Raw genomic sequence first — 27,873 nt, 5'->3', positions numbered from 1 at the left:
GTTAACGGTTGAAAATCAAAGAGTCGATATGGTACACTGTTCTTGCACATGTGTGCTCTGGTGTTGGTGTTCTCCTGGCTGTGACTATTGCCATAGCACATACAAGATTGATAGATACTGAGAAAATGGAGGTACAGAAGGGGTGAATGAGCAGAGAAAAGCCAGTGCTTAGCAATGTGAGCAGGTGGCCTGAGACAGCTCGTTATGGATTCTAAAATGTGCTGAGAACACATAAAATTAGATAGCTAGATATCTAAATATAGATATAGACACAGTTTCTGAAGGAACTCAGCAGAAAGTTTGTTCCAAACATCTTGGAGAATGAGCCACAGATTTTCTGTGGATGTAGGCTTACTTAGATCTCTCTGTCTCTTCCTGTAATCTTGAGACAGACTCACTAATGTTGAGATCAGGGCTCTGTGGGACTCATGATATTACTTGCAGGACCCCTTGATCTTCTTTATGCTGAAGATGGTTCTTAATGACATCATCTGTATGTTTCTGGTTGTTGCCCAGCTGCAGATAAAATTTGGAGACAACCAGATGCCTTCCTGATGATATTGCATGATGGAAAAGTGCCTGCAGACACTCATTATTGTACCGCTCTCCAGCCTACAACAAACAAACTGCCTTCTGTTACAGCCACATTTTAACAATTTTGACTCACTAGTCGAGACTTGAGAGCACCTGCTGACATCTTTCGGCACTCCACTTCTATGTTTTCATGAATAGTTAAGTTCTTTGTCCTTTTGTCTAAGTCAAATGTATGGCTTTCTGGCCATAATTCCTCCACGAAGACCACTTCTGGACAGACTACTCTTACCATGACCTGTGACATGAAACTATCTTCCACAACCTCACCATTGTAGCAAAGTTTGGTTATACCTAGACCCAGTCGTATGCCTCCTACACAGCTGTAACTGTTTCAGTTAATGACTGTGTTTCAACCTACACATGAATCAGATTATCATTATCACCTAAATGGTTTAATTGGCCAATCATATACTTTACTTTGTCCAAGTATACTAAAAGAATTAATGTTGTTTTGAAGGCAATGCTTGGTAACTAGAGATGAGCGAGCACCAAAATGCTCGGGTGCTCGTTATTCGGGACAAAATTATCGCGATGCTCGAGGGTTCGTTTCGAGTAACGAACCCCATTGAAATCAATGGGCGACCCGAGCATTTTTGTATATCGCCGATGCTCGCTAAGGTTTTCATTTGTGAAAATCTGGGCAATTCAAGAAAGTGATGGGAACGACACAGCAACGGATAGGGCAGGCGAGGGGCTACATGTTGGGCTGCATCTCAAGTTCCCAGGTCGCACTATTAAGCCACAATAGCGGCAAGAGTGGGCCCCCCCCCTCCTAACAACTTTTACTTCTGAAAAGCCCTCATTAGCAATGCATACCTTAGCTAAGCACCACACTAACTCCAACAAAGCACAATCACTGCCTGCATGACACTCCTGGGTTTGGGTTACATGCTGCCCAACCCCCCCCCCCCGCACGACGCACTGTCCACAGCGCACACCAAAGTGTCCCTGCGCAGCCTTCAGCTGCACTCATGCCACACCACCCTCATGTCTATTTATAAGTGCGTCTGCCATGAGGAGGAACCGCAGGCACACACTGCAGAGGGTTGGCACTGCTAGGCAGCGACCCTCTTTAAAAGGGGCGGGGCGATAGCCCACAATGCTGTACAGAAGCAATGAGAAATCCAATCCTGTGCCTCCTCCATCTGGAGCTGCACACGTGGGCATAGCAATGGGGAACCTATGTGCCACACACTATTCATTCTGTCAAGGTGTCTGCATGCCCCAGTCAGACCGCGTTTTTTTATAAATAGTCACAGGCAGGTACAACTCCACAATGGGAATTCTGTGTGCACCCACAGCATGGGTGGCTCCCTGGAACCCACCGGCTGTAAATAAATGTATCCCATTGCAGTGCCCATCACAGCTGAGGTATCGTCCGATTAAATGCAGGTGGGCTTCAGCCCACACTGCATGCCCCAGTCAGACTGGGGTTCTTTAGAAGTAGACACATGCAGTTACAACTCCCTGTGGACCGACAGCATGGGTGGGTGCCAGGAAGCCACCGGCGGTACATAAATATATCCCATTGCATTGCCCAGCACAGCTGAGGTAATGTCATGTTTAATGCAGGTGGGCTTCGGCCCACACTGCATGCCCCAGTCAGACTGGGGTTCTTTAGAAGTAGACACATGCAGTTACAACTCCCTGTGGACCCACAGCATGGGTGGCTCCCTGGAACCCACCGGTGATACATAAATATATCCCATTGCAGTGCCCAACACAGCTGATGTAACGTCAGCTTTAATGCAGGTGGGCAAAAAATTAATTGGATTACACTGTAGGCGAGGGCCTCAAAAAATTGGTGTACCAACAGTACTAATGTACGTCAGAAAAATTGCCCATGCCCAACCAAGAGGGCAGGTGAAACCCATTGATCGCTTTGGTTAATGTGGCTTAATTTGTAACTAGGCCTGGAGGCAGCCCAGTTAAAATAAAAATTGGTTCAGGTGAAAGTTTCAACGCTTTAATGAGCATTGAAACGTATAAAAATTGTTTACAAAAATTATATGACTGAGCCTTGTGGGCCTAAGAAAAATTGCCCTTTCGGCGTGATTACGTCAGGTTTCAGGAGGAGGAGCAGGAGGAGGAGGATGAATATTATACACAGATTGATGAAGCTAAAAGGTCCACGTTTTTGATGGTGATAGAGAACAATGCTTCCATCCGCGGGTGCAGCCTATGTATTGTTTTGGAATTGCTGCTGTCCGCTGGTGGAGAAGAGAAGTCTGGGGAAATCCAGGCTTTGTTCATCTTGATGAGTGTAAGCCTGTCAGCACTGTCGGTTGACAGGCGGGTACGCTTATCCGTGATGATTCCCCCAGCCGCACTAAACACCCTCTCTGACAAGACGCTAGCCGCAGGACAAGCAAGCACCTCCAGGGCATACAGCGCGAGTTCAGGCCACGTGTCCAGCTTCGACACCCAGTAGTTGTAGGGGGCAGAGGCGTCACGGAGGACGGTCGTGTGATCGGCTACGTACTCCCTCACCATCCTTTTACAGTGCTCCCGCCGACTCAGCCTTGACTGAGGAGCAGTGACACAGTCTTGCTGGGGAGCCAGAAAGCTGTCAAAGGCCTTAGAGAATGTTCCCCTGCCTGTGCTGTACATGCTGCCTGATCTCTGCGCCTCCCCTGCTACCTGGCCCTCGGAACTGCGCCTTCGGCCACTAGCGCTGTCGGATGGGAATTTTACCATCAGTTTGTCCACCAGGGTCCTGTGGTATAGCATCACTCTCGAACCCCTTTCCTCTTCGGGTATGAGAGTGGAAAGGTTCTCCTTATACCGTGGGTCGAGCAGTGTGTACACCCAGTAATCCGTAGTGGCCAGAATGCGTGTAACGCGAGGGTCACGAGAAAGGCATCCTAACATGAAGTCAGCCATGTGTGCCAGGGTACCTGTACGCAACACATGGCTGTCCTCACTAGGAAGATCACTTTCAGGATCCTCCTCCTCCTCAGGCCATACACGCTGAAAGGATGACAGGCAAGCAGCATGGGTACCACCTCAGCAGTGGGCCAAGCTGTCTCTTCCCCCTCCTCCTCATCCTCCTCATGCTCCTCCTCCTCAACGCGCTGAGATATAGACAGGAGGGTGCTCTGACTATCCAGCGACATACTGTCTTCCCCCGCCTCTGTTTCTGAACGCAAAGCGTCTGCCTTTATGCTTTGCAGGGAACTTCTCAAGAGGCATAGCAGAGGAATGGTGACGCTAATGATTGCAGCATCGCCGCTCACCATCTGGGTAGACTCCTCAAAGTTTCCCAGGACCTGGCAGGTGTCTGCCAACCAGGCCCACTCTTCTGTAAACAATTGAGGAGGCTGACTCCCACTGCGCCGCCCATGTTGGAGTTGGTATTCCACTATAGCTCTACGCTGCTCATAGAGCCTGGCCAACATGTGGAGCGTAGAGTTCCACCGTGTGGGCACGTCGCACAGCAGTCGGTGCAGTGGCAGATGAAACCGATGTTGCAGGGTGCGCAGGGCGGCAGCGTCCGTGTGGGACTTGCGGAAATGTGTGCAGAGCCGGTGCACCTTTCCGAGCAGGTCTGACAAATGTGGGTAGCCTTTCAGAAAGCGCTGCACCACCAAATTAAAGACGTGGGCCAGGCATGGCACGTGCGTAAGGCTGCCGAGCTGCAGAGCCGCCACCAGGTTACGGTCGTTGTCACACACAACCATGCCCGGTTGGAGGCTCAGCGGCGCAAGCCAGCGGTCGGTCTGCTCTGTCAGACCCTCCAGCAGTTCGTGGGCCATGTGCCTCTTCTCTCCTAAGCTGAGTAGTTTCAGCACGGCCTGCTGACGCTTGCCCACCGCTGTGCTGCCACGCCGCGCGACACCGACTGCTGGCGACGTGCTGCTGACACATCTTGATTGCGAGACAGAGGTTGCGTAGGAGGAGGAGGGTGGTTTAGTGGAGGAAGCATACACCGCCGCAGATACCACCACCGAGCTGGGGCCCGCAATTCTGGGGGTGGGTAGGACGTGAGCGGTCCCAGGCTCTGACTCTGTCCCAGCCTCCACTAAATTCACCCAATGTGCCGTCAGGGAGATATAGTGGCCCTGCCCGCCTGTGCTTGTCCACGTGTCCGTTGTTAAGTGGACCTTGGCAGTAACCGCGTTGGTGAGGGCGTGTACAATGTTGCGGGAGACGTGGTCGTGCAGGGCTGGGACGGCACATCGGGAAAAGTAGTGGCGACTGGGAACTGAGTAGCGCGGGGCCGCCGCCGCCATCATACCTTTGAAAGCCTCCATTTTCACAACCCTATACGGCAGCATCTCCAGGCTGATAAATTTGGCTATGTGCACGTTTAACGCTTGAGCGTGCGGGTGCGTGGCGGCGTACTTGCGCTTGCGCTCCAACACTTGCGCTAGCAACGGCTGGACAGTGCGCTGAGAGACATTGGTGGATGGGGCCGAGGACAGCGGAGGTGAGGGTGTGGGTGCAGTGCCTGTGTCCAGAGAGGGGGGTTGGATCTCAGTGGCAGGTTGGGGCACAGGGGAAGAGGCAGCGGTCCAAACCGGAGGTGGTGAACGGCCTTCGTCCCACCTTGTGGGGTGCTTGGCCATCATATGTCTGCGCATGCTGGTGGTGGTGAGGCTGGTGGTGGTGGCTCCCCGGCTGATCTTGACGCGACAAAGGTTGCACACCACTGTTCGTCGGTCGTCTGCACTCTCAGTGAAAAACTGCCAGACCTTTAAGCACCTCGGCCTCTGCAGGGTGGCATGGCGCGAGGGGGCGCTTTGGGAAACAATTGGTGGATTATTCGGTCTGGCCCTGCCTCTACCCCTGGCCACCGCACTGCCTCTTCCAACCTGCCCTGCTGCTGCACTTGCCTCCCCCTCTGAACACCTGTCCTCAGTAGGCGTAGCAAACCAGGTGGGGTCAGTCACCTCATCGTCCTGCTGCTCTTCCTCCGAATCCTCTGTGCGCTCCTCCCTCGGACTTACTCCAATTACTACTACCTGAGTGATAGACAACTGTGTCTCATCGTCATCGTCCTCCTCACCCACTGAAAGCTCTTGAGACAGTTGCCGGAAGTCCCCAGCCTCATCCCCCGGACCCCGGGAACTTTCCAAAGGTTGGGCATCGGTCACGACAAACTCCTCCAGTGGGAGAGGAACCATTGCTGGCCATTCTGGGCAGGGGCCCGGGAACAGTTCCTGGGAGTCTGCCTGCTCCTCAGAATGTGTCATTGTAATGGAGTGAGGAGGCTGGGAGGAAGTAGGAGCAGCAGCCAGAGGATTCAGAGTTGCAGCAGTGGACGGCGCAGAACTCTGGGTGGTCGATAGATTGCTGGATGCACTTTCTGCCATCCACGACAGGACCTGCTCACACTGCTCATTTTCTAATAAAGGTCTACCGCGTGGACCCATTAATTGTGAGATGAATGTGGGGACGCCAGAAACGTGCCTCTCTCCTAATCCCGCAGCAGTCGGCTGCGATACACCTGGATCAGGAGCTCGACCTGTGCCCACACCCTGACATGGGCCTCCGCGTCCTCGGCCATTCCACGTCCTCTAGGCCTACCCCTACCCCTCAGCATGGTGTATTACCAGTAGTGCAGAAACAGAACGTTGTAATTAAATGTGCCGCTTATTGGCCTGTGGTTGGAGGCTGACTTCGCTTACGGAACGCACAGCAGAGGCAGGAAAGAATTTTGCGCAAGCCTGCTGTAACACTTAGCTGGCTGTGTATGAATTAGGACAACTACCCCCAGCAGAGACCCAGTACACTTGTGGACAGGAATACAGTGGTGATGTAAGAGGCAACACAGAGGCAGGAAAGAATTTTGCGCAAGCCTGCTGTAACACTTAGCTGGCTGCGTATGAATTAGGACAACTACCCCCAGCAGAGACCCAGTACACTTGTGGACAGGAATACAGCGGTGATGTAAGAGGCAACACAGAGGCAGGAAAGAATTTTGCGCAAGCCTGCTGTAACACTTAGCTGGCTGCGTATGAATTAGGACAACTACCCCCAGCAGAGACCCAGTACACTGAGGACGGTAACAGGCAGCCCAAATAGATTTTTTTTCCCAAATGTTTTTGGAAAGGCCCACTGCCCATATACACTAAATATGTCTTCTGTCCCTGCCTCACCTCTACTGGCCCTGGACAATGTAAAATTACTGCAGGACGCAATGCTCTGCACGGCCGATATAGAAAAAAAAAAAAAAGTGCAACACTGCAAAAAGCAGCCTCCACACTACTGCACACGGTTAGATGTGGCCCTAAGAAGGACCGTTGGGGTTCTTGAAGCCTAAAATAACTCCTAACGCTCTCCCTATAGCAGCTCCGGCACCAGCAGCACTGTCCCTGATCTCTGTCAGAATGCATCTGTGGCGAGCTGCGGGAGGGGCCGATTTATATACTCGGGTGACACCTGATCTCGCCAGCCACTCACTGCAGGGGGGTGGTATAGGGCTTGAACGTCGCAGGGGGAAGTTTTAATGCCTTCCCTGTCTTTCTATTGGCCAGAAAAGCGCGCTAACGTCTCAGAGATGAAAGTGAAAGTAACTTGAACATCGCGTAGTACCGGTCACGAGTAACGAGCATCTCGAACACGCTAATACTCGAACGAGTATCAAGCTCGGACGAGTACGTTCGCTCATCTCTATTGGTAACACCAAATATGGCTTTGATTTACATTTCTCTTTTGTTTATTCTCTGAGAATTGTGTAAATTACAAAAACAAACTATTAATACTTCTATTTTTGAAATGCATTCTTACTTTGCAACATTTGATCCGCTATAGGATGGAACATATGTCAACCCAAGGAAAGTTGGGTGTGATAGAAAAGCTGAGGGAACCCTAGGTATCTGGTAAATAATTCTAATCTTGGATTTTTAACCCTCCAGTCAATGTCTATTTTGGACCTCAGTGACTGAGCTAGTTTTTCTGTGCTTTCATCATCACATTCCAGTAGCCGTAGCTTGTTTCTTTTTATACTAAAAAAACCTTATGCAGGCTTGCTTTTTGCTGGAGAGGTTGTGCTTTTAATTGCATCTTTTAATATACATATAATGCACTGTATATCCTTTATTAACTTTGTTTTAGGGGGACAGGTAGGGAAACAAACAGCAAGTATGCCATTGCTTTTTCTTCTATTTTATAGTCTTCACTATGAATACAGCAATACCAACTGTACCTAGTTTTTTATGCTTTACTAATTTTAAGCTGCCCGTCTACGGCTATGACGGAATATCGCTAGTAATATTCCACCGAGGGGGAGGAGCGAAGAGCACTGACAAGTCTCTGCGATCTAAAAGGCTCACAGCGGAGAATCGCGGCAAATCGCAGCATGTCGCAATTTCAATCCCGTGAGCGGAGAATTGCTATGATTCTCCACTCATGGACATCGGGCTGCACTTTCCATAGTTAGCCTATTATAGCCATGGATAATGCAGTGATATATTGCTCATGGCAGGCAGCCTTATACAGTGAAAACACATTAAGAAACAAACAAAAAGAATTTTGTTTTCCAATTTCAGACATAATAATATTTTTATTTTTCATTGACAAAGCTGTATGAGGGCTTTTTTTGTAGGGCAAATCATACTTTTCATTTATAAAATCAGTTTTACTTAATTTTTTTAAAAGTCAAGATGATATTATGATGATTCTTTAATAGTGATGAGCGAGCATACTCGCTAAGGGCAATTGCTCGAGTGAGTACCAAAATGCTCGGGTGCTCATTATTCGAGTTGAGCTTTTCGTAATATTCGAGAGATCTATTCGAGTAACGAACCCCATTGAAGTCAATGGGGGACTCGAGCATTTTTGTATTTGACCTTTTTTTCTTTCTCTCTCTCTCTCTCTCATGTTCGCTCAACTCTACTATGTACATATTAAAAAGGGTATCCTGATTAGAACAAAAGGGAGGATGAGGGGATCAAAGCCCAATTCAGGTGTGAGCAGAAAGACAGTGAATATTAACAAACCTGGAGGGGATGGGTTCAAAGCCCCATTTAGGTATGAGCAGGAAGCTAATGCATATTATTGAACTTTGCTTGGATAGAAGGTGTTAATTTAATAATGGCATATTTCTAGAAGAGACAAGATGTGTCTGTATCCTACTCCTTAACATTCATGATGGGTATTTTTGAATATCAGGGCTTTTCACTAGACTAATCAAAAGGCCAAGTTTGCTTTAGTCAATCTTATCTAGGCTTAGTTTTTATGCTTTAGCTTACAAAAAAATGACTAAACGTTTTATTTTTCCTTAGGAGTTTTCCAGTAAATTGCAAAATTCATTGTCTTTTCATTAATCACAAGTTTTCAAGGTCCCGATGCTGCAAAGAATATCTCTCATAATGTAATTATTGTGTTATAATCTGATGTTACTGTGTAATAGTGTAGGTATCATTATTACAGTGCATACATATGTTAACGGGGTTGTCTAGGGTTAGAATAACATGGTTGTTTTTTTTCAAACACAGCGTCACCCTATCTATAGGCTTGTTTGCGGTATTGCAGCTTAGCGCCATTGAAATGAATGGAAGGTAAGCTGCAGTACCAGACAAACTGCATAGACAAGGGTGGTGCAAGAAGACATGTCTTTCTATCCCTGGACAACCCCTTTAACTTTAGACTCATTTGCCTGTAGACGTTTATCTGAAATGGCTTGAGCAGCATCTTGAGATCATTGTTTATCTTTATATGTGCATGAGGTTCAAATGAGGTGAGCATTAAATTTACACAATACGCTCGCTCCTGCACAATTGTTTTGCGCAGTGAATGAGTGTATTTTTGCGCTCATGCCTTTGCAAATACTGAGTGTATTTGCACAGACACCAGTTGTTCACACAGGCTGGGGAATCAGTCCGTCCTGATATAAATGGCTAATTAGCTGAACGTGGTGCCGATGATCGTGGGTATGCGCTGCGTTTAGCACATTACTGCATGGGCGGATGTGCGTGTGTGTATTTTTTTTTGTGCTTGCAAAAACAAGGCCTGCAAAAAAAAGAAGTGAGAATGAACCTATTGAAATCAATGGGTTCTATTCTCCGCATCAGATGTGCAGGATTTTCCCGCTCGCAAATCACAGCGTAACACGTTCATCTGTTTAAAACCTTTTAGTACTGATTTTCACCTTACTACTCTCCTATAAACTGAATATCTTAGCTATTCATGAATGAATAGCTAAGGGCTATCTGTCATTGGCTGAGCGCTCAGCCAATAGCTAAGCACTAGCTGCTATTGGCTGAGCCCTCAGCCAATCAGCACAGCCCTTTCAGGAGGCGGGATTTTTAAATCCCCGCCTGCTGAAAGAGCTTAACAGCAGTGCAGGGGAGCCAGCCGGAGGACGCGTCTGAGCGCCGGAGAGGTGAGTAATTTAAAAAAAATTTTTTTTATCACTTATTGATGATTATCGGGGAAGGGCTTATATTTTAAGCCCTTCCCCGATAATCATAATGCGGGCTTGGCAGAAAGCAGTGCTTTCAATGGGATCGGCAGCAGTGCCGATCCCATTGAAAGCAATGGGATAGCATGCTGCGGACTTCTGCCACAGCTGTGACAGCTGTGGCAGAAGTCCGCGGCATTCTCCATCTCTTCAATGGGGCTAGCGCTGCTGCCGCTGGCCCCATTGAAAAGCCTGGCGATATCCCGGCATGATGCCGTTTTTTTCCTCGCACTGCGCTGCGAGACTTTACCTTTACTCTCGCAGCGCAGTGGAGAAAAAAACGCCAGTGGGTGTTCATCCTTAATGTAGCAAATACTCTAGAATAGGGGACTGTTTACTAATGGTACAGATATTTACTCTGTGGCCCAGTTATCCAGTGAAATGCAATTTTTTAACATCAAACTTCTAGTACTAGTACAACATCTTGTTAGTAAAGCTTCCATGAACAGTGGGAAGAAATATATCTAGTTTTTAAGATATTGTTTATATTGTTTATGTTTACAAATATGTTCTGCCACTTCATTCTTCTTTGTAAAGGGATCCAGGATTAGAAGTAAGAGTCTGCTTTCAAGCAACAGTGCCATTTTTGGCCATGGGCTGTGTGAAGTATTGCAACTCATGTCTATTCAAGTGAATGGACTGAGCTACAATATGAAACACATTCTGTAGACAAGAGAATATTAGGGTTAAGTGTGGGTATATTGAGTTAACTCTGGGTATATGCACTTATCACAGTTATTCAGTGGGATATTTTGGAAACTCATTCCTCTGTTTTGAGAGCTATATTCACAGAGAATTGTGCAGCTGCACTGGGAAGAAGAAAAAAATGCTGGGTAATAGAGCTTAGAGAGGAAAAACAATACAAATCAAAGGAGATTGTATTTAATGACAAAAATGAACTTGACTAATCACTGTTTTTATTTGCTGCCAAAGGAATAGAGGAGACAAAATCAGCACTGTCTCAACAACATAATTAATACAATACAACTCATGTACTAAAGAGCTAGACTCCTCCCAAGTCTGGCAGCCTGTAAACCTCAACCAAAAGTTCACTTTTTGAGAAATAAATACGGCAAAAACAAAAAACATCTGCAGAACTTGTTTGGTAAACATTGTCAGTATCACTTGTGGCTCCATGTATTTCAAAGAAAAAAGTCTAAAAATTCTAATTTATATATGCTTGTTTTTTCATATTGCACAATTGTAATTTCTTGAATCAGAAGTTTATCTTATTTAATTAGTATTAAGCATCCATAAGTTTGCTAATAGTCTAACATTTGGGAAAACAGTTGCTGCTAGGGAAATATACATTTTACTCTACATATTTCCTGTTTCTGGATCATATGTTTCCTGTACTTGGAAAGACACCATTTCCCTCTGTGGGAAACGAACTTGCTGCATTTGAAATACGCTATTTCCTGCGTGTGTAAGCTCCCTTTTATACGGGACGACTGTTGTCTAAACAACTGCATGAATGCTAACATCACCACTAAGGTCGTCAGCACTCGTGCAGAGCATTTCCACTGACAGACTTCACTGCCGGATCGTGGGCTTTTGGCTCAGTGCTTCACCTTTTAGGTGTAGTGCTGAGCGGGGAGCGTTTATACCTAACGATAAGCAGGCGATCCAGCGATGTTTATATGCTGTCCGAAAGTCAGTTATAGGGACAAGTGAACGAATGATAATTGATTTTTTTGCTTTTACACTGAACGATTATCACTCAATTGTGTTTGTTTGAACGAATTTTGAACGATAATCGTCTTGTGTAAATGGTTCATTACTAGAGATGAGCGAGCACACTCATCCGAGCTTGATGCTCGTCCAAGTATTAGGGTACTCGAGATGCTCGTTACTCGAGACGAACACCACGTGGTACTCGAGTCAATTGCATTTCCTGGCCTGGCTTGAGGAAGGTGCCTTTGTGCACAGAAACATGTCGCCAACCACAATATCTGCTATTGTTTGGAATAAAGACCATTTGGAATCTATTAAGAAGACTGAAATGTGATTGCCATTTAAGAGATACAAGGAGTCGACACTTCAAGGAGTAGGCTTTTTGCTTACCATTCCCCCTCCTCCTAAGTAAGTGTCGTTCTTCTTTAAAGAAACCAACTACATCTTGGGTTTATGCCCTACAATTCTAAGAGCAATGACTTTTTTTCTATTTTATTACTTACTAGCGTACCCGTCGCGCGTTGCTGCGAAGACAGACATACATACATACATTCGTTTTTATATATCTAGATGACGGCAGCAGCGACCACTGAGGTTTTGTAGGCCGCTGCTTCCCCCTTGCAGGCTGAATAAAATAGCCGTTGTGTGAAACATCCAATTTATCCGGCTTCTGTGGCTTCTTGGGAAGATAGTCTAGTACATGTTTGCCCACTTCCAACTCCAATGGAGACTGACTGTAAATGGCTGGCGTGCTCTAGTATTTATGGTTCCAAGCTGTACGTGTCATTGCATACAGTCTATCTATCTATCTATCTATCTATCTATCTATCTATCTGGGTTATTGCATACAGTCTATCTATCTATCTATCAGGGTTATTGCATACAGTCTATCTATCTATCTATCTATCTATCTATCTATCAGGGTTATTGCATACAGTCTATCTATCTATCTATCTATCTATCTGGGTTATTGCATACAGTCTATCTATCTATCTATCTATCTATCTATCTATCTATCTATCTATCTATCTATCTATCTATCTATCTGGGTTATTGCGTACAGTCTATCTATCTATCTATCTATCTATCTATCTATTTATCTATCTATCTATGACATCAGGAAATGAGAGAATTAGATTCCGTACGTAAAATTTGAACGCTAATTCTTTGGCGCTTTGAATTGAATAATCGAGTTGGGACCCATTAACTTTTCCTATTTATGACATAATCAATGCTCGTGCAAATTTCAAGTTTCTATGACATTGGGAAGTGAGAGAATTAAATTCCGTACGTAAAATTTGGACGCTAATTCTTTTGCGCTTAGAATTGAATAATCGAGTTGGGATGAGACATAAGGCCTTGCCCATAAGCATTCCCCAACCTCCAAGAACTGAACCTACCTACCTGAATGAGATTTTGTAGGCCGCTGCTTCCCCCTTGCGGGCTAAATAAAATAGCCGTTGGGTGGAACATACAATTTATCCGGCTGCTGTGGCTTCTTAGGAAGATATCCTAGTACTTGTTTACCCACTTCCAACTCCAATGGTAATTGGCTGGCGTGCTCTAGTGGTTCCAAGCTGTACGTGTCATAATAGAGCCTTAATGACATCACAATGCAGCTTTATAGAACATGTTGGGGCATGTTCAAGGGCGTCCGATGTTGATGACATCAGTGATGACATCACAATAGCAGGTGGCTTACTTATTCGATCTACGTGGGGGAGGGGCGTAACTTTCGACGACGCTCGCGAGCCATTTATCGTAGGATATTTGTACTACGCCTATAATCTTCCCAGGAGTGTACTTAACAACTTCCCAAAGTTTCATGGCGATCGGATGAATGGTGTAGTAGCGCATAAAGGACAAACAGACACGCACGCAGACACGCACGCACGCAGACAGACATACATTCAATTTTATATATATAGATAGTTTGTTATATCTTTTATTGGGGGATATTCTCTTTTGAGGAAACCCCTCAACTGTCTTTGCAGCTCTCCCTGGTTTCAGAGGATGTGAATTGTACAGCTAACTGCCCCATCAACAATCCCTAAGGCGCTTTCTGAATTTTGTTCCATATTCTGAACAGACAGACTCCCAGGAACTGTTCTCGGGTCCCTGCCATGAGTGGGAAAAAATGGTTCTTCTCTCACCTGAGGAGTTTGTTGTGACCGATGCCCAACCTTTGGAAAGTTCCCGGAGTCCGGGTGGTGAGGCTGGGGACTTCCGGCAATTGTCTCAAGAGCTTTTTGTGGATGAGGATGAGGAGACACAGTTGTCTGTCAGTGAGGAAGTAGTAAGGGCAGTAAGTCCGAGGGAGGAACACACAGAGGATTCGGAGGAAGAGCAGCTGGATGATGAGCCAAAACCTGGCTCACAGATCCAATCCCCCTCCCAGGACACAGGCACAAGCGCCTCCCAGCTTGCACCCACACCCTCACCTCTACCATCCTCTACTCCATCCAGCAATGTATCTCAGCGCAGCGTTCAGCTGTCGCTAACACAAGCGTTGGAGTGAAAGTGGAAATACGCTGCCACCCACCTGCAGGCACAAGCTTTAAACGTGCACATTGCCAAATTAATCAGCCTGGAGATGCTGCCGTATAGGCTTGTGGAAACTGAAGCTTTCAAAAACATGATGGCGGTGGCAGTCCCGTGCTACTCGGTCCCCAGTCGCCACTATTTCTCCCGGTGTGCCATCCCCACCCTACACTACCATGTTTCCCGTAAAATAAATCGTGCCTTCACCAACGTGGTTATTGGGAAGGTCCACTTAACCACGGACACGTGGACAAGTACTGGCGGGCAGAGCCACTGTATCTCCCTGACGGCACATTGGGTGAACTTGGTAGAGGCTGGGACCGAGTCAGAGCCTGGGACCTCTCACGTCCTACCCACACCCAGAATAGCCGGTTCTACCTTGGGGGTGGTATCTGCGGCATTTTTTTCCACCTCCTCCAAACCCTCCTCCTCTGCCACCTCTACCTCTCAATTAAGAAGTGTGAGTACGTTGGTAGCGCGCGGCAGCAAGCCGTGCTGAAACTAATCAGCTTAGGTGACAAGAGGCACACTGCCCCCGAGCTGATGCACGGTCTGACAGAGCAGACTGAACTTTGGCTTTCGCCGCTGAGCCGCTAACCGGGTATGGTCGTGTGTGACAACGGCCGTAACCTGGTGGCGGCTCTGCAGCTCAGCAGCCTCACACATGTGCCATGCCTGGCCCACATCTTCAATCTGGTGGTTCAGCAGTTTCTGAAAAACTACCCCCAAGTGTCTAACCTGCTTGGCAAGGTACGCCGCGTCTGCGCACATTTCCGCAGGTCCACCACGGACGCTGCCACCCTGAGGACCCTGCAATGTCCGTTTCAGCTGCCAGAGCACCGACTGCTGTGCGACGTGCCCACACACTGGAATTCTATGCTGCACATGTTGGCCAGGCTGTACGAACAGCGTAGAGCAACAGTAAAATACCAGCTGCAACATGGGCGGCGGAGTGGTAGTCAGCCTCCGCAATTCTTTACTAAGAAGTGGTCATGGATGGCAGATATCTGCCAGGTCCTCGGAAAGTTTGAGGAGTCTACCCTGATGGTGAGCAAAGATGCGGCAATCATTAGTGTTACCATCCCGCTGCTTTGCCTGCTGAGACGTTCGCTGCTAAGCATAAAGGCAGATGCTTTGCAGTTGGAACAGGAGACGGGGAATAACAGTATGTCGCTTAATAGCCAGACCACCCTCATGTCTATATCTCAGCGTGTTTTGTAGGAGGAGGGGGAGGGGGAGGGGGAAGAGACAGCTGGGCACACCGCAGAGGGTACCCTTGCTGTTTGCCTCTCATCTAGTCAGCATGTATGGGCTGAAGAGGAGGAGGTTCCTGAAAGTCATCTTCCTAATGAGGACAGCGATGTGTTGCGTACTGGCACTCTGACACTCATAGCTGACTGCATGTTAGGCTGCCTTTCCCGTGACCCTCGCGTTAGACGCATTCTGGTCAACACAGATTACTGGGTGTACACCCTTCTCGACCCGCGGTATTTGGAGAACCTTTCTACTCTCATTCCCGAAGAGTAAAGGGGTATGAGAGTGATGCAATACCACAGGTCCCTGGTGGGAAAAGTGATGCTAGAGTTCCCATCTGACAGCGCTAGTGACAGAAGATTCAGTTCAGAGGGGAACACTCTCCAAGGCCTTTGCCAGCTTTGCCAGCTTTATGGCTCCCCAGCAAGGCTGTGTCACCACTCCCCAGTCAAGGCTGAGTCGGAGGGAGCACTGTAAAAAGATGGTGCGGGAATACGTAGCCGATCATACCACCGTCCTCCGTGATGCCTCTGCTCCATACAACTATTAGGTGTCAAAGCTGGACACGTGGCACGAACTTGCGCTGTACACCATGGAGGTGCTGGCCTGCACTGCCGCTAGCGTCTTGTCAGAGAGGGTGTTTAGTGCAGCTGGGGGAATCATCACGGATAAGCGTACCCACCTGTCAACTGACAGCGCCGACATGCTTACCCTCATAAAGATGAAGAAAGGCTGAATTTCTCCAGACTTCTCTTCTCCACCGGTGGAAAGCAGCGGATCCTAAAGAATCTTTTCGCTGCAACAGGAGATTGCATCCTCTATCACCCCCAAAAAGGGGAGAATTAGCTTTGTGTATCCCTCTCGGATATTATTTCTCCTCCTCCTCCTCCTCCTCCTAAAACAGCATGTCATCACGCTGAACTGCCAATTTCTATGCGGCCCAAAATGCTCTGTTTAAACCTTTTATCAGTTTTTAAAATTTTAGAAGTTAATCTTGAACCAATTTTTGCTGAGGGCTGCCTCCAGGCTCTGTTACAAATTAACCAATAACGAGCTGTATCTTCAAAAAATGTTTGTGGGTTTCACCTGCCCTCACGGTTGAGCAATTTTTCAGGGGTATACTTGTACTCTTGGTACACCAATTTTTCAGGCCATTGCCAATACTGTTAGCGAACTAATTTTTCCAGGCTTCGCCTATACTCTTGTTAAGCATATTTTTACAGGTGTTCGCCTATACTCTTGGTACACCAATGCTACTGAAATGTTACTGGGGTGTGTCTATACCTTTTCTACTGAATGGTTTGAGGGATTCACCCATAGTCTTGCTACAGAAATGTTACAGGGGTTCGCCTATACTTTTGCTACAGAAATGTTACTGGGGTCCACCTATACTTTGGCTACAGAAATGTTACTGAGGTCTGCCTATACCTTTTCTACTGAAAGGTTTGAGGGGTTCACCTATACTTTTGCTACAGAAATGTTACTGGGGTTCGCCTATACTTTTGCTACAAAAATGTTACTGGGTCCGCCTATACTCTTGCTAACAGAAATGTTACTGGGGTCTGCCTATACCTTTTCTACTGAATGGTTTGAGGGGTTCGCCTATACTTTTGCTACAGAAATGTTACTGGGGTCTGCCTATACCTTTTCTACTGAATGGTTTGAGGGGTTCGCCTATACTTTTGCTACAGGAATGTTACTGGGGTCTGCCTATACTTTTGCTACAGAAATGTTACTGGGGTCCACCTATACTTTGGCTACAGAAATGTTACCGGGGTCTGCCTATAACATTTCTACTGAATGGTTTGAGGGGTTCACCTATACTTTTGCTACAGAAATGTTACTGGGGTACGCCTATACTTCTGCTACAGAAATGTTACTGGGGTCTGCCTATACCTTTTCTACTGAATGGTTTGAGGGGTTCGCCTATACTTTTGCTACAGAAATGTTACTGGGGTTCGCCTATACTTTTGCTACAGAAATGTTACTGGGGTCTGCCTATACTTTTGCTACAGAAATGTTACTGGGTCCGCCTATACTCTTGCTACAGAAATGTTACTGGGGTCTGCCTATATCTTTTCTACTGAATGGTTTGAGGGGTTCGCCTATACTTTTGCTACAGAAATGTTACTGGGGTCTGCCTATACCTTTTCTACTGAATGGTTTGAGGGGTTCGCCTATACTTTTGCTACAGAAATGTTACTGGGGTCCGCCTATATTTCTGCTACAGAAATGTTACTGAGATCCGCCTATACTTTTGCTGCAGAAATGTTACTGGGGTCCGCCTATACTTCTGCTAAAGAAATGTTACTGGGGTCAACCTATACTTTGGCTACTGAAATGTTACTGGGGTCTGCCTGTACCTTTTCTACTTAATGGTTTGAGGGGTTCGCCTATACTCTTGCTACAGAAATGTTGCTAAGGTCAGCCTATACTTCTGCTACAGAAATGTTACTTGTTTTCCGCCTATACTCTTGCTACAGAAATGTTACTGGGGTCTGCCTATACTTTTACTATAGAAATGTTTTTGGGGTCTGCGTATACTCTTGCTACAGAAATGTTACAGGGGTCTGCCTATACAGTTTTATAATGAATGGTTTGAGGGGTTCGCCTATACTTTTGCTTTTGCTACAGAAATGTTACTGGGGTCCGCCTATACACTTGCTACAGAAATGTTACTGGGGTCGGCCTATATCTTTTCTATTGAATGGTTTGAGGGGTTCACCTATACTTTTGCTACAGAAATGTTACTGGGGTCTGCCTATACTTTTGCTACAGAAATGTTACTGGGGTCCACCTATACTTTGGCTACAGAAATGTTACTGGGGTCTGCCTATAACATTTCTACTGAATGATTTGAGGGGTTCACCTATACTTTTGCTACAGAAATGTTACTGGGGTACGCCTATACTTCTGCTACAGAAATGTTACTGGGGTCTGCCTATACTCTTGCTATAGAAATGTTACTGGGGTCTACCTATGCTTCCCATGACGGTGTTTTACCTATCTGGCACAAATACACTGACTGAGGGTGCGAGCCGAGGTTGAGGTCCTTGGCAGGGTGAAACTGCCTTGTTTGGGCACTCTAATTTCTTTATGTGCAATACTTTCCTTGGGTTCCAGGGGCTCGCCTATGCTGTGGGTGCACAGAGACTTCCCATTGCGTTGTTTTACCTGTCTGGCACAAATATACTGACTGACTAGGGCAGAAATGTGGGCTGAGGCCAAGACCCTTAACAGGGTGAAACTCTGCCATGTTTGGGCACTCTGATCTCCTCATGTGTAATACCATCTTTGAGTTTCTTGGGCTTGTCTATGCTGTGGGTGCACAAAGACTTCCAATCGCAGTGTTTTACCTGTCTGGCAAAAATACACTGGCTGACTAGGGCAAAAATGTGGGCCGAGGCTGAGGTCCTTGGCGGGGTGAAACTCAGCCATGTTTAGGCACTCTGATTTCTTCCTGTGTAATACCATCTTTGTGCACCGACAGCATAGGCGAGCCCAAGGAACTCAAAGACTTCCCATTGCGGTGTTGAGCTATCTGACAACTACACAGAATGAGCTGTGTGGGGACACATGGATTTCCCATTGCTATGTTACTCACGGCACCTTGGGTCACACAAGGTGGAGGCTGGGACCGAGCCTGACCCTGGGCCCACTCACGTGCTTCCCACACAGAGTATTGCTGTATTGTGGAGATGTGTAGAAGTGCTGGCACCTGAGTCCCCTTTATGCCCACGTTTGTGATGGAGGTGGCACGGGATTGGAATGATGATCGTACATCAATTTATCATCAATTCTCAACAGCATTGTGGGCTATTGCCCACACTTTCAAAGCAGATCGCTGCCTTGCCCTGCCAACCCACTGCAGTGTGTGCCTCTGGTTCCTCCTCATCCAGTATGCACCTATAAATTGACATGAGGGTGGTGTGGCTATGAAGCAAGCGTGTGGCATGAGGGCAGCTGAATGCTGTGCAGGGAAAATTTTGGGTGTGCTGTGGACGCAGGGTCATGCCGGGGCATTGGACAGCAATGCCAGCATGTAACCTAGGAGAAGAGGCAGCGGTGCCACCTGCAGGCAGTGATTGTCCTTGGTTGCAGGTAGTGTGGTGCTTAGCTAAGATGTGCCAGTGCATGTGCCTTGCTAATGAGGGTTTGTCCGAAGTAAATTGTTAGGGGGGTGATGCCAGACTCTTGTCCCCATTTTGGCTTAATAGCGGGACCTGCAAGCCTCAGATGCAGCCATGCATGCTGCCCCTGCCCTTCCATATCCGTTTCTGTGGTGTTTCCATGACTTTCTGAAGTTTTCTGGTGTTTGACAAGTCATCAGCTATGCGGAGCATCGGTCCCATACAAAAATTATCGAGTCGCCCATTGACTTCAATAGGGTTCATTACTCGAAACGAGCTCTCGAGCAGTTCGACTCGAGCAACAAGTACTCGAGCATTTTGGTGCTCGCTCATCTCTATTCATTACACAATCTTCCCTCACTAGATTATAATACCTGTCTGTGAAAACAAAAATATTTAAAATGCATAGTACTTCTTCAGATCTGTGCGAGGTTGCTTCCAGTTCCTGGTACATCCTGCCAGCTAAACTAGAATGTGACTGACTACCTCTCAAAACACATTACAAGCACTTTTCATTTTTCTTATAAATTTATAAATTCAGCAAATATACCTATAAACTATAGTAGAGCATCAATGACCCACCATAAGGAATATCACCTTCAGGTGTCCTTAGCAGAGGACTGATCAGAGGACCCACCCTATATTAGTAGTAGCCTCGCCAACAAAACATCTCATTCTAAATTTTGTGAGCACAAAAACATAACCATATCAGTTAAGCAGAAGAAGTGACATTTCAAACAATGTACATGTACAGAAATATAGGCACTTAGGCATTTGACCTTTGACAAACTCTATGTTGATTATTAGTTATTTTCATAATCAAAATGAACATAAACGTTTGATACTACTGGTGCAGTAAGTAAACGTCAATTATCTGCAGTTAAAGGCAATTGTCAGATAAATTAATCATATAAATCCAGTTCTCTTTTTTTCTCAAAACACACTGCCAATCACTATTGCTGAGTGAAAGTTAAGGTAGACTTGCTGTTCTACATTGATTGGCAGCTTTTTGGATTGCACAATATTAATATACTGTACAGTCTCACACCTGGACACTCTATGAAATCCCAATTAACGAAAAAGTACCAAACACTGCAAAACTGAGGATCAGAAAAAACAGGCCGTCCAGCACTTTCAGAAATAAAATATAACTTTTATTGTATCTTCTAAAAGCCAATACAGTGGAGAACAGAGGATAAAGATAAGAACGCTTACATGTTTCAAGCCATATAATCTTGCCTTAGGCTACCTACACACAGAGAGCATGATATCAGGTTGGGAAACTCTGCCTGATATTGTGCTCGCCAACATGCATTTCCACGGCGATGACATGAAACATGCCTTCCATTACTTCTGTGAAGTAGTCAATCTATGGCGTGGTTTTCCTGCGTTAGAGGATCGGAAAGTGTTTCTAATTTTTTTGCAATGGGAAACCTCGCATCACACTTGCGTGCACATCACACGCGGTGCAATGTGTTTTTCTGTTCTATTGAAAACAATGGGCGACTTCTTCCATGTAAGGCGAAAAGATAGGACTTGCATCATGTATATGACTCCGTTAAAAAGAATTTGGTTCATATTTGTGCGAGATTTGTGCATCTCGCAGCGCAGAAATCTCACGTAAGTTTCTCAGCAGTGTGAAACCGGCCTTAATCATTGCGAATTTCCAAAATGCTGCATCCATACTCAAAACATGGGTTTGAGATGCCAGTCCTCCTTTAGTCATTTGATTAGTATCAGGTGAAGATGGAAAGACAAACTCCTGGCATGGTATGGTATTTTTGTAGCTGAGATTCTTCCAAAGTAGGAAAATATACCATATTTGTTTAATTGTACTGTATTTATTCTCTTGCGTATTGCTTACGCAGTGCCCACACGCAAGTGTGAATGGAAGAATGAAGGCACATTGACTTTCTTTGCCTTCATTCATATACTCTGCTTTTTGTTACACATACATTTAGTCTTTTAGAGATATGTACCTTCGTTTTCAGTTTTCATCTTGGCAGTTGATCTGGCATGTCAAAATGGGAATACTGGTACTTTAATAAAATGTCACTGTTAGTATTCAAATATGAATGATTACTAGAGATGAGCGAACGTACTCGTCCGAGCTTGATACTCGTTCGAGTATTAGCGTGTTCGAGATGCTCGTTACTAGAGGCGAGCACCACGCGATGTTCGAGTTACTTTCACTTTCATCTCTGAGACGTTAGCGCGCTTTTCTGGCCAATAGAAAGACAGGGAAGGCATTACAACTTCCCCCTGCGACGTTCAAGCCCTATACCACCCCCCTGCAGTGAGTGGCTGGTGAGATCAGGTGTCACCCGAGTATATAAATCGGCCCCTCCCGCGGCTCGCCACAGATGCATTCTGACAGAGATCAGGGAAAGTGCTGGTGATGCCGGAGCTGCTATAGGGAGAGCGTTAGGAGTGATTTTAGGCTTCAAGAACCCCAACGGTCCTTCTTAGGGCCACATCTGACAGTGTGCAGTACTGTTGAGGCTGCTTTTTGCAGTGTTGCACATTTTTTTTTTTTGTATATCGGCCGTGCAGAGCATTGCGTCCTGCAGTAATTTTACATAGTCCATGGCCAGTAGTGGTGGTGAGGCAGGGACAGTGAAAGACATATCCAGTCTATATACGCAGTGGGCTTTTCCAAAAAAATTTGGGAGAAAAAATCTATTTGGGCTGCCCGTGACAGTCCTGACTGTACTGCGTCTCTGCTGGGGTAGTTGTCCTAATTCATACGCAGCCAGCTAAGTGTTACAGCAGGCTTGCGCAAAATTTTTTCCTGCCTCTGCGTTGCCTCTTACATCACCGCTGTCATCCTGTCCAGAGTGAAACAGTCTGCAGTAATTTTACATAGTCCACGGCCAGTAGTGGTGGTGAGGCAGGGACAGTGAAAGACATATCCAGTCTATATACACAGTGGGCTTTTCCAAAAAAATTTGGGGAAAAAAAATCTATTTGGGCTGCCTGTGACCGTCCTGACTGTACTGCGCCTCTGCTGGGGGTAGTTGTCCTAATTCATACGCAGCCAGCTAAGTGTTACAGCAGGCTTGCGCAAAATTCTTTCCTGCCTCTGCTGTGCGTTCCATAAGCGAAGTCAGCCTCCAACCACAGGCCAATAAGCGGCACATTTAATTACAGCGTTCTGTTTCTGCACTACTGGTAATACAGCATGCTGAGAGGTAGGGGCAGGCCTAGAGGACGTGGACGCGGGCGAGGACGCGGAGGCCCAAGTCCGGGTGTGGGCACAGGCCGAGCTCCTGATCCAGGTGTATCGCAGCCGACTGCTGCGGGATTAGGAGAGAGGCACGTTTCTGGCGTCCCCACATTCATCTCACAATTAATGGGTCCATGCGGTAGACCTTTATTAGAAAATGAGCAGTGTGAGCAGGTCCTGTCGTGGATGGCAGAAAGAGCATCCAGCAATCTATCGACCACCCAGAATTCTGCGCCGTCCACTGCTGCAACTCTGAATCCTCTGGCTGCTGCTCCTCCTTCCTCCCAGCCTCCTCACTCCATTACAATGACACATTCTGAGGAGCAGGCAGACTCCCAGGAACTGTTCCCGGGCCCCTGCCCAGAATGGCCAGCAGTGGTTCCTCTCCCACCGGAGGAGTTTGTCATGACCGATGCCCAACCTTTGGAAAGTTCCCGGGGTCCGGGGGATGAGGCTGGGGACTTCCGGCAACTGTCTCAAGAGCTTTCAGTGGGTGAGGAGGATGATGACGATGAGACACAGTTGTCTATCACTCAGGTAGTAGTAATTGGAGTAAGTCCGAGGGAGGAGCGCACAGAGGATTCGGAGGAAGAGCAGCAGGACGATGAGGTGACTGACCCCACCTGGTTTCCTACGCCTACTGAGGACAGGTCTTCAGAGGGGGAGGCAAGTGCAGCAGCAGGACAGGTTGGAAGAGGCAGTGCGGTGGCCAGGGGTAGAGGCAGGGCCAGACCGAATAATCCACCAACTGTTTCCCAAAGCGCCCCCTCGCGCCATGCCACCCTGCAGAGGCCGAGGTGCTCAAAGGTCTGGCACGAACAGTGGTGTGCAACCTTTGTCGCGCCAAGATCAGCCGGGGAGCCACCACCACCAGCCTCACCACCACCAGCATGCGCAGACATATGATGGCCAAGCACCCCACAAGGTGGGACGAAGGCCGTTCACCGCCTCCGGTTTGCACCGCTGCCTCTCCCCCTGTGCCCCAACCTGCCACTGAGATCCAACCCCCCTCTCAGGACACAGGCACTACCGTCTCCTGGCCTGCACCCACACCTTCACCTCCGCTGTCCTCGGCCCCATCCAGCAATGTCTCTCAGCGCACCGTCCAGCCGTCGCTAGCGCAAGTGTTGGAGCGCAAGCGCAAGTACGCCGCCACGCACCCGCACGCTCAAGCGTTAAACGTGCACATAGCCAAATTTATCAGCCTGGAGATGCTGCCGTATAGGGTTGTGGAAACGGAGGCTTTCAAAGGTATGATGGCGGCCGCGGCCCCGCGCTACTCAGTTCCCAGTCGCCACTACTTTTCCCGACGTGCCGTCCCAGCCCTGCACGACCACGTCTCCCGCAACATTGTACGCACCCTCACCAACGCGGTTACTGCCAAGGTCCACTTAACAACGGACACGTGGACAAGCACAGGCGGGCAGGGCCACTATATCTCCCTGACGGCACATTGGGTGAATTTAGTGGAGGCTGGGACAGAGTCAGAGCCTGGGACCGCTCACGTCCTACCCACCCCCAGAATTGCGGGCCCCAGCTCGGTGGTGGTATCTGCGGCGGTGTATGCTTCCTCCACTAAACCACCCTCCTCCTCCTCCTCCTACGCAACCTCTGTCTCGCAATCAAGATGTGTCAGCAGCAGCACGTCGCCAGCAGTCGGTGTCGCGCGGCACGGAAGCACAGCGGTGGCCAAGCGTCAGCAGGCCGTGCTGAAACTACTCAGCTTAGGAGAGAAGAGGCACACGGCCCACGAACTGCTGCAGGGTCTGACAGAGCAGACCGACTGCTGGCTTGCGCCGCTGAGCCTCCAACCGGGCATGGTCGTGTGTGACAACGGCCGTAACCTGGTGGCGGCTCTGCAGCTCGGCAGCCTCACGCACGTGCCATGCCTGGCCCACGTCTTTAATTTGGTGGTTCAGCGCTTTCTGAAAAGCTACCCACGCTTGTCAGACCTGCTCGGAAAGGTGCGCCGACTCTGCGCACATTTCTGCAAGTCCCACACGGACGCTGCCACCCTGCGCACCCTGCAACATCGGTTTCATCTGCCAGTGCACCGACTGCTGTGCGACGTGCCCACACGGTGGAACTCTACGCTCCACATGTTGGCCAGGCTCTATGAGCAGCGTAGAGCTATAGTGGAATACCAACTCCAACATGGGCGGCGCAGTGGGAGTCAGCCTCCTCAATTCTTTACAGAAGAGTGGGCCTGGTTGGCAGACATCTGCCAGGTCCTTGGAAACTTTGAGGAGTCTACCCAGATGGTGAGCGGCGATGCTGCAATCATTAGCGTCACCATTCCTTTGCTATGCCTCTTGAGAAGTTCCCTGCAAAGCATAAAGGCAGACGCTTTGAGCTCGGAAACAGAGGCGGGGGAAGACAGTATGTCGCTGGATAGTCAGAGCACCCTCCTGTCTATATCTCAGCGCGTTGAGGAGGAGGAGGAGGAGGAGGAGGGGGAGGAGGATGAGGAGGAGGGGGAAGAGACAGCTTGGCCCACTGCTGAGGGTACCCATGCTGCTTGCCTGTCATCCTTTCCGCATGTATGGCTGGAGGAGGAGGAGGAGGATCCTGAAAGTGATCTTCCTAGTGAGGACAGCCATGTGTTGCGTACAGGTACCCTGGCACACATGGCTGACTTCATGTTAGGATGCCTTTCTCGTGACCCTCGCGTTACACGCATTCTGGCCACTACGGATTAGTGGGTGTACACAGTGCTTGACCCACGGTATAAGGAGAACCTTTCCACTCTCATACCCGAAGAGGAAAGGGGTTCGAGAGTGATGCTATACCAGAGGACCCTGGCGGACAAACTGATGGTAAAATTCCCATCCGACAGCGCTAGTGGCCGAAGGCGCAGTTCCGAGGGCCAGGTAGCAGGGGAGGCGTGGAGATCAGGCAGCATGTACAGCACAGGCAGGGCAACACTCTCTAAGGCCTTTGACAGCTTTCTGGCTCCCCAGCAAGACTGTGTCACCGCTCCCCAGTCAAGGCTGAGTCGGCGAGAGCACTGTAAAAGGATGGTGAGGGAGTACGTAGCCGATCGCAGGACCGTCCTCCGTGACGCCTCTGCCCCCTACAACTACTGGGTGTCGAAGCTGGACACGTGGCCTGAACTCGCGCTGTATGCCCTGGAGGTGCTTGCTTGTCCTGCGGCTAGCGTCTTGTCAGAGAGGGTGTTTAGTGCGGCTGGGGGAATCATCACAGATAAGCGTACCCGCCTGTCAACCGACAGTGCCGACAGGCTTACACTCATCAAGATGAACAAAGCCTGGATTTCCCCAGACTTCTCTTCTCCACCAGCGGACAGCAGCGATACCTAAACAATACGTAGGCTGCACCCGCGGATGGAAACATTGTTCTCTATCACCATCAAAAACGTGGACCTTTTAGCTTCATCAATCTGTGTATAATATTCATCCTCCTCCTCCTGAAACCTGACGTAATCACGCCGAACGGGCAATTTTTCTTAGGCCCACAAGGCTCAGTCATATAATTTTTGTAAACAATTTTTATACGTTTCAATGCTCATTAAAGCATTGAAACTTGCACCTGAACCAATTTTTATTTTAACTGGGCTGCCTCCAGGCCTAGTTACAAATTAAGCCACATTAACCAAAGCGATTAATGGGTTTCACCTGCCCTCTTGGTTGGGCATGGGCAATTTTTCTGACGTACATTAGTACTGTTGGTACACCAATTTTTTGGGGCCCTCGCCTACAGTGTAATCCAATTAATTTTTAGCCCACCTGCATTAAAGCTGACGTTACCTCAGCTGTGTTGGGCACTGCAATGGGATATATTTATGTACCGTCGGTGGGTTCCTGGCACCCACCCATGCTGTCGGTCCACACGGAGTTGTAACTGCATGTGTCCACTTCTAAAGAACCCAAGTCTGACTGGGGCATGCAGTGTGGGCCGAAGCCCACCTGCCCTAAACATGACATTACCTCAGCTGTGATGGGCACTGCAATGGGATATATTTATGTACCGTCGGTGGGTTCCAGGGAGCCACCCATGCTGTCGGTCCACACGGAGTTGTAACTGCATGTGTCCACTTCTAAAGAACCCCAGTCTGACTGGGGCATGCAGTGTGGGCCGAAGCCCACCTGCATTAAACATGACATTACCTCAGCTGTGATGGGCAATGCAATGGGATATATTTATGTAACGCCGGTGGCTTCCTGGCACCCACCCATGCTGTCGGTCCACACGGAGTTGTAACTGCATGTGTCCACTTCTAAAGAACCCCAGTCTGACTGGGGCATGCAGTGTGGGCCGAAGCCCACCTGCATTAAACATGACATTACCTCAGCTGTGCTGGGCACTGCAATGGGATATATTTATGTACCGTCGGTGGGTTCCAGGGAGCCACCCATGCTGTTGGTCCACACGGAGTTGTAACTGCATGTGTCTACTTCTAAAGAACCGCAGTCTGACTGGGGCATGCTGTGTGGGCCGAAGCCCACCTGCATTAAACATGACATTACCTCATCTTTGATGGGCAATGCAATGGGATATATTTATGTACCGCCGGTGGGTTCCTGGCACCCACCCATGCTGTGGGTCCACACAGAGTTGTAACTGCATGTGTCCACTTCTAAAAAACCCCAGTCTGACTGGGGCATGCAGTGTGGGCCGAAGCCCACCTGCATTAAACATGACATTACCTCAGCTGTGATGGGCAATGCAATGGGATATATTTATGTACCGCCGGTGGCTTCCTGGCACCCGCCCATGCTGTCGGTCCACACAGAGTTGTAACTGCATGTGTCCACTTCTAAAAAACCCCAGTCTGACTGGGGCATGCAGTGTGGGCTGAAGCCCACCTGCATTAAACATGACATTACCTCAGCTGTGATGGGCACTGCAATGGGATATATTTATGTACCGCCGGTGGGTTCCAGGGAGCCACCCATGCTGTGGGTCCACAGGGACTTCACAATAGGGAGTTGTACCTGCCTGTGTCTATGAATTAAAAACCCCGGTCAGGTTGGGGCATGCAGTGTGGGCCGAAGCCCACCTGCATTTAATCTGACGTTAGCTCTGCT

The sequence above is a fragment of the Eleutherodactylus coqui genome, chromosome 1 (genome assembly GCF_035609145.1).
Source record: "Eleutherodactylus coqui strain aEleCoq1 chromosome 1, aEleCoq1.hap1, whole genome shotgun sequence".
In the NCBI taxonomy this organism is placed as follows: domain Eukaryota; kingdom Metazoa; phylum Chordata; class Amphibia; order Anura; family Eleutherodactylidae; genus Eleutherodactylus; species Eleutherodactylus coqui.
This window is presented reverse-complemented; position numbering follows the sequence as displayed.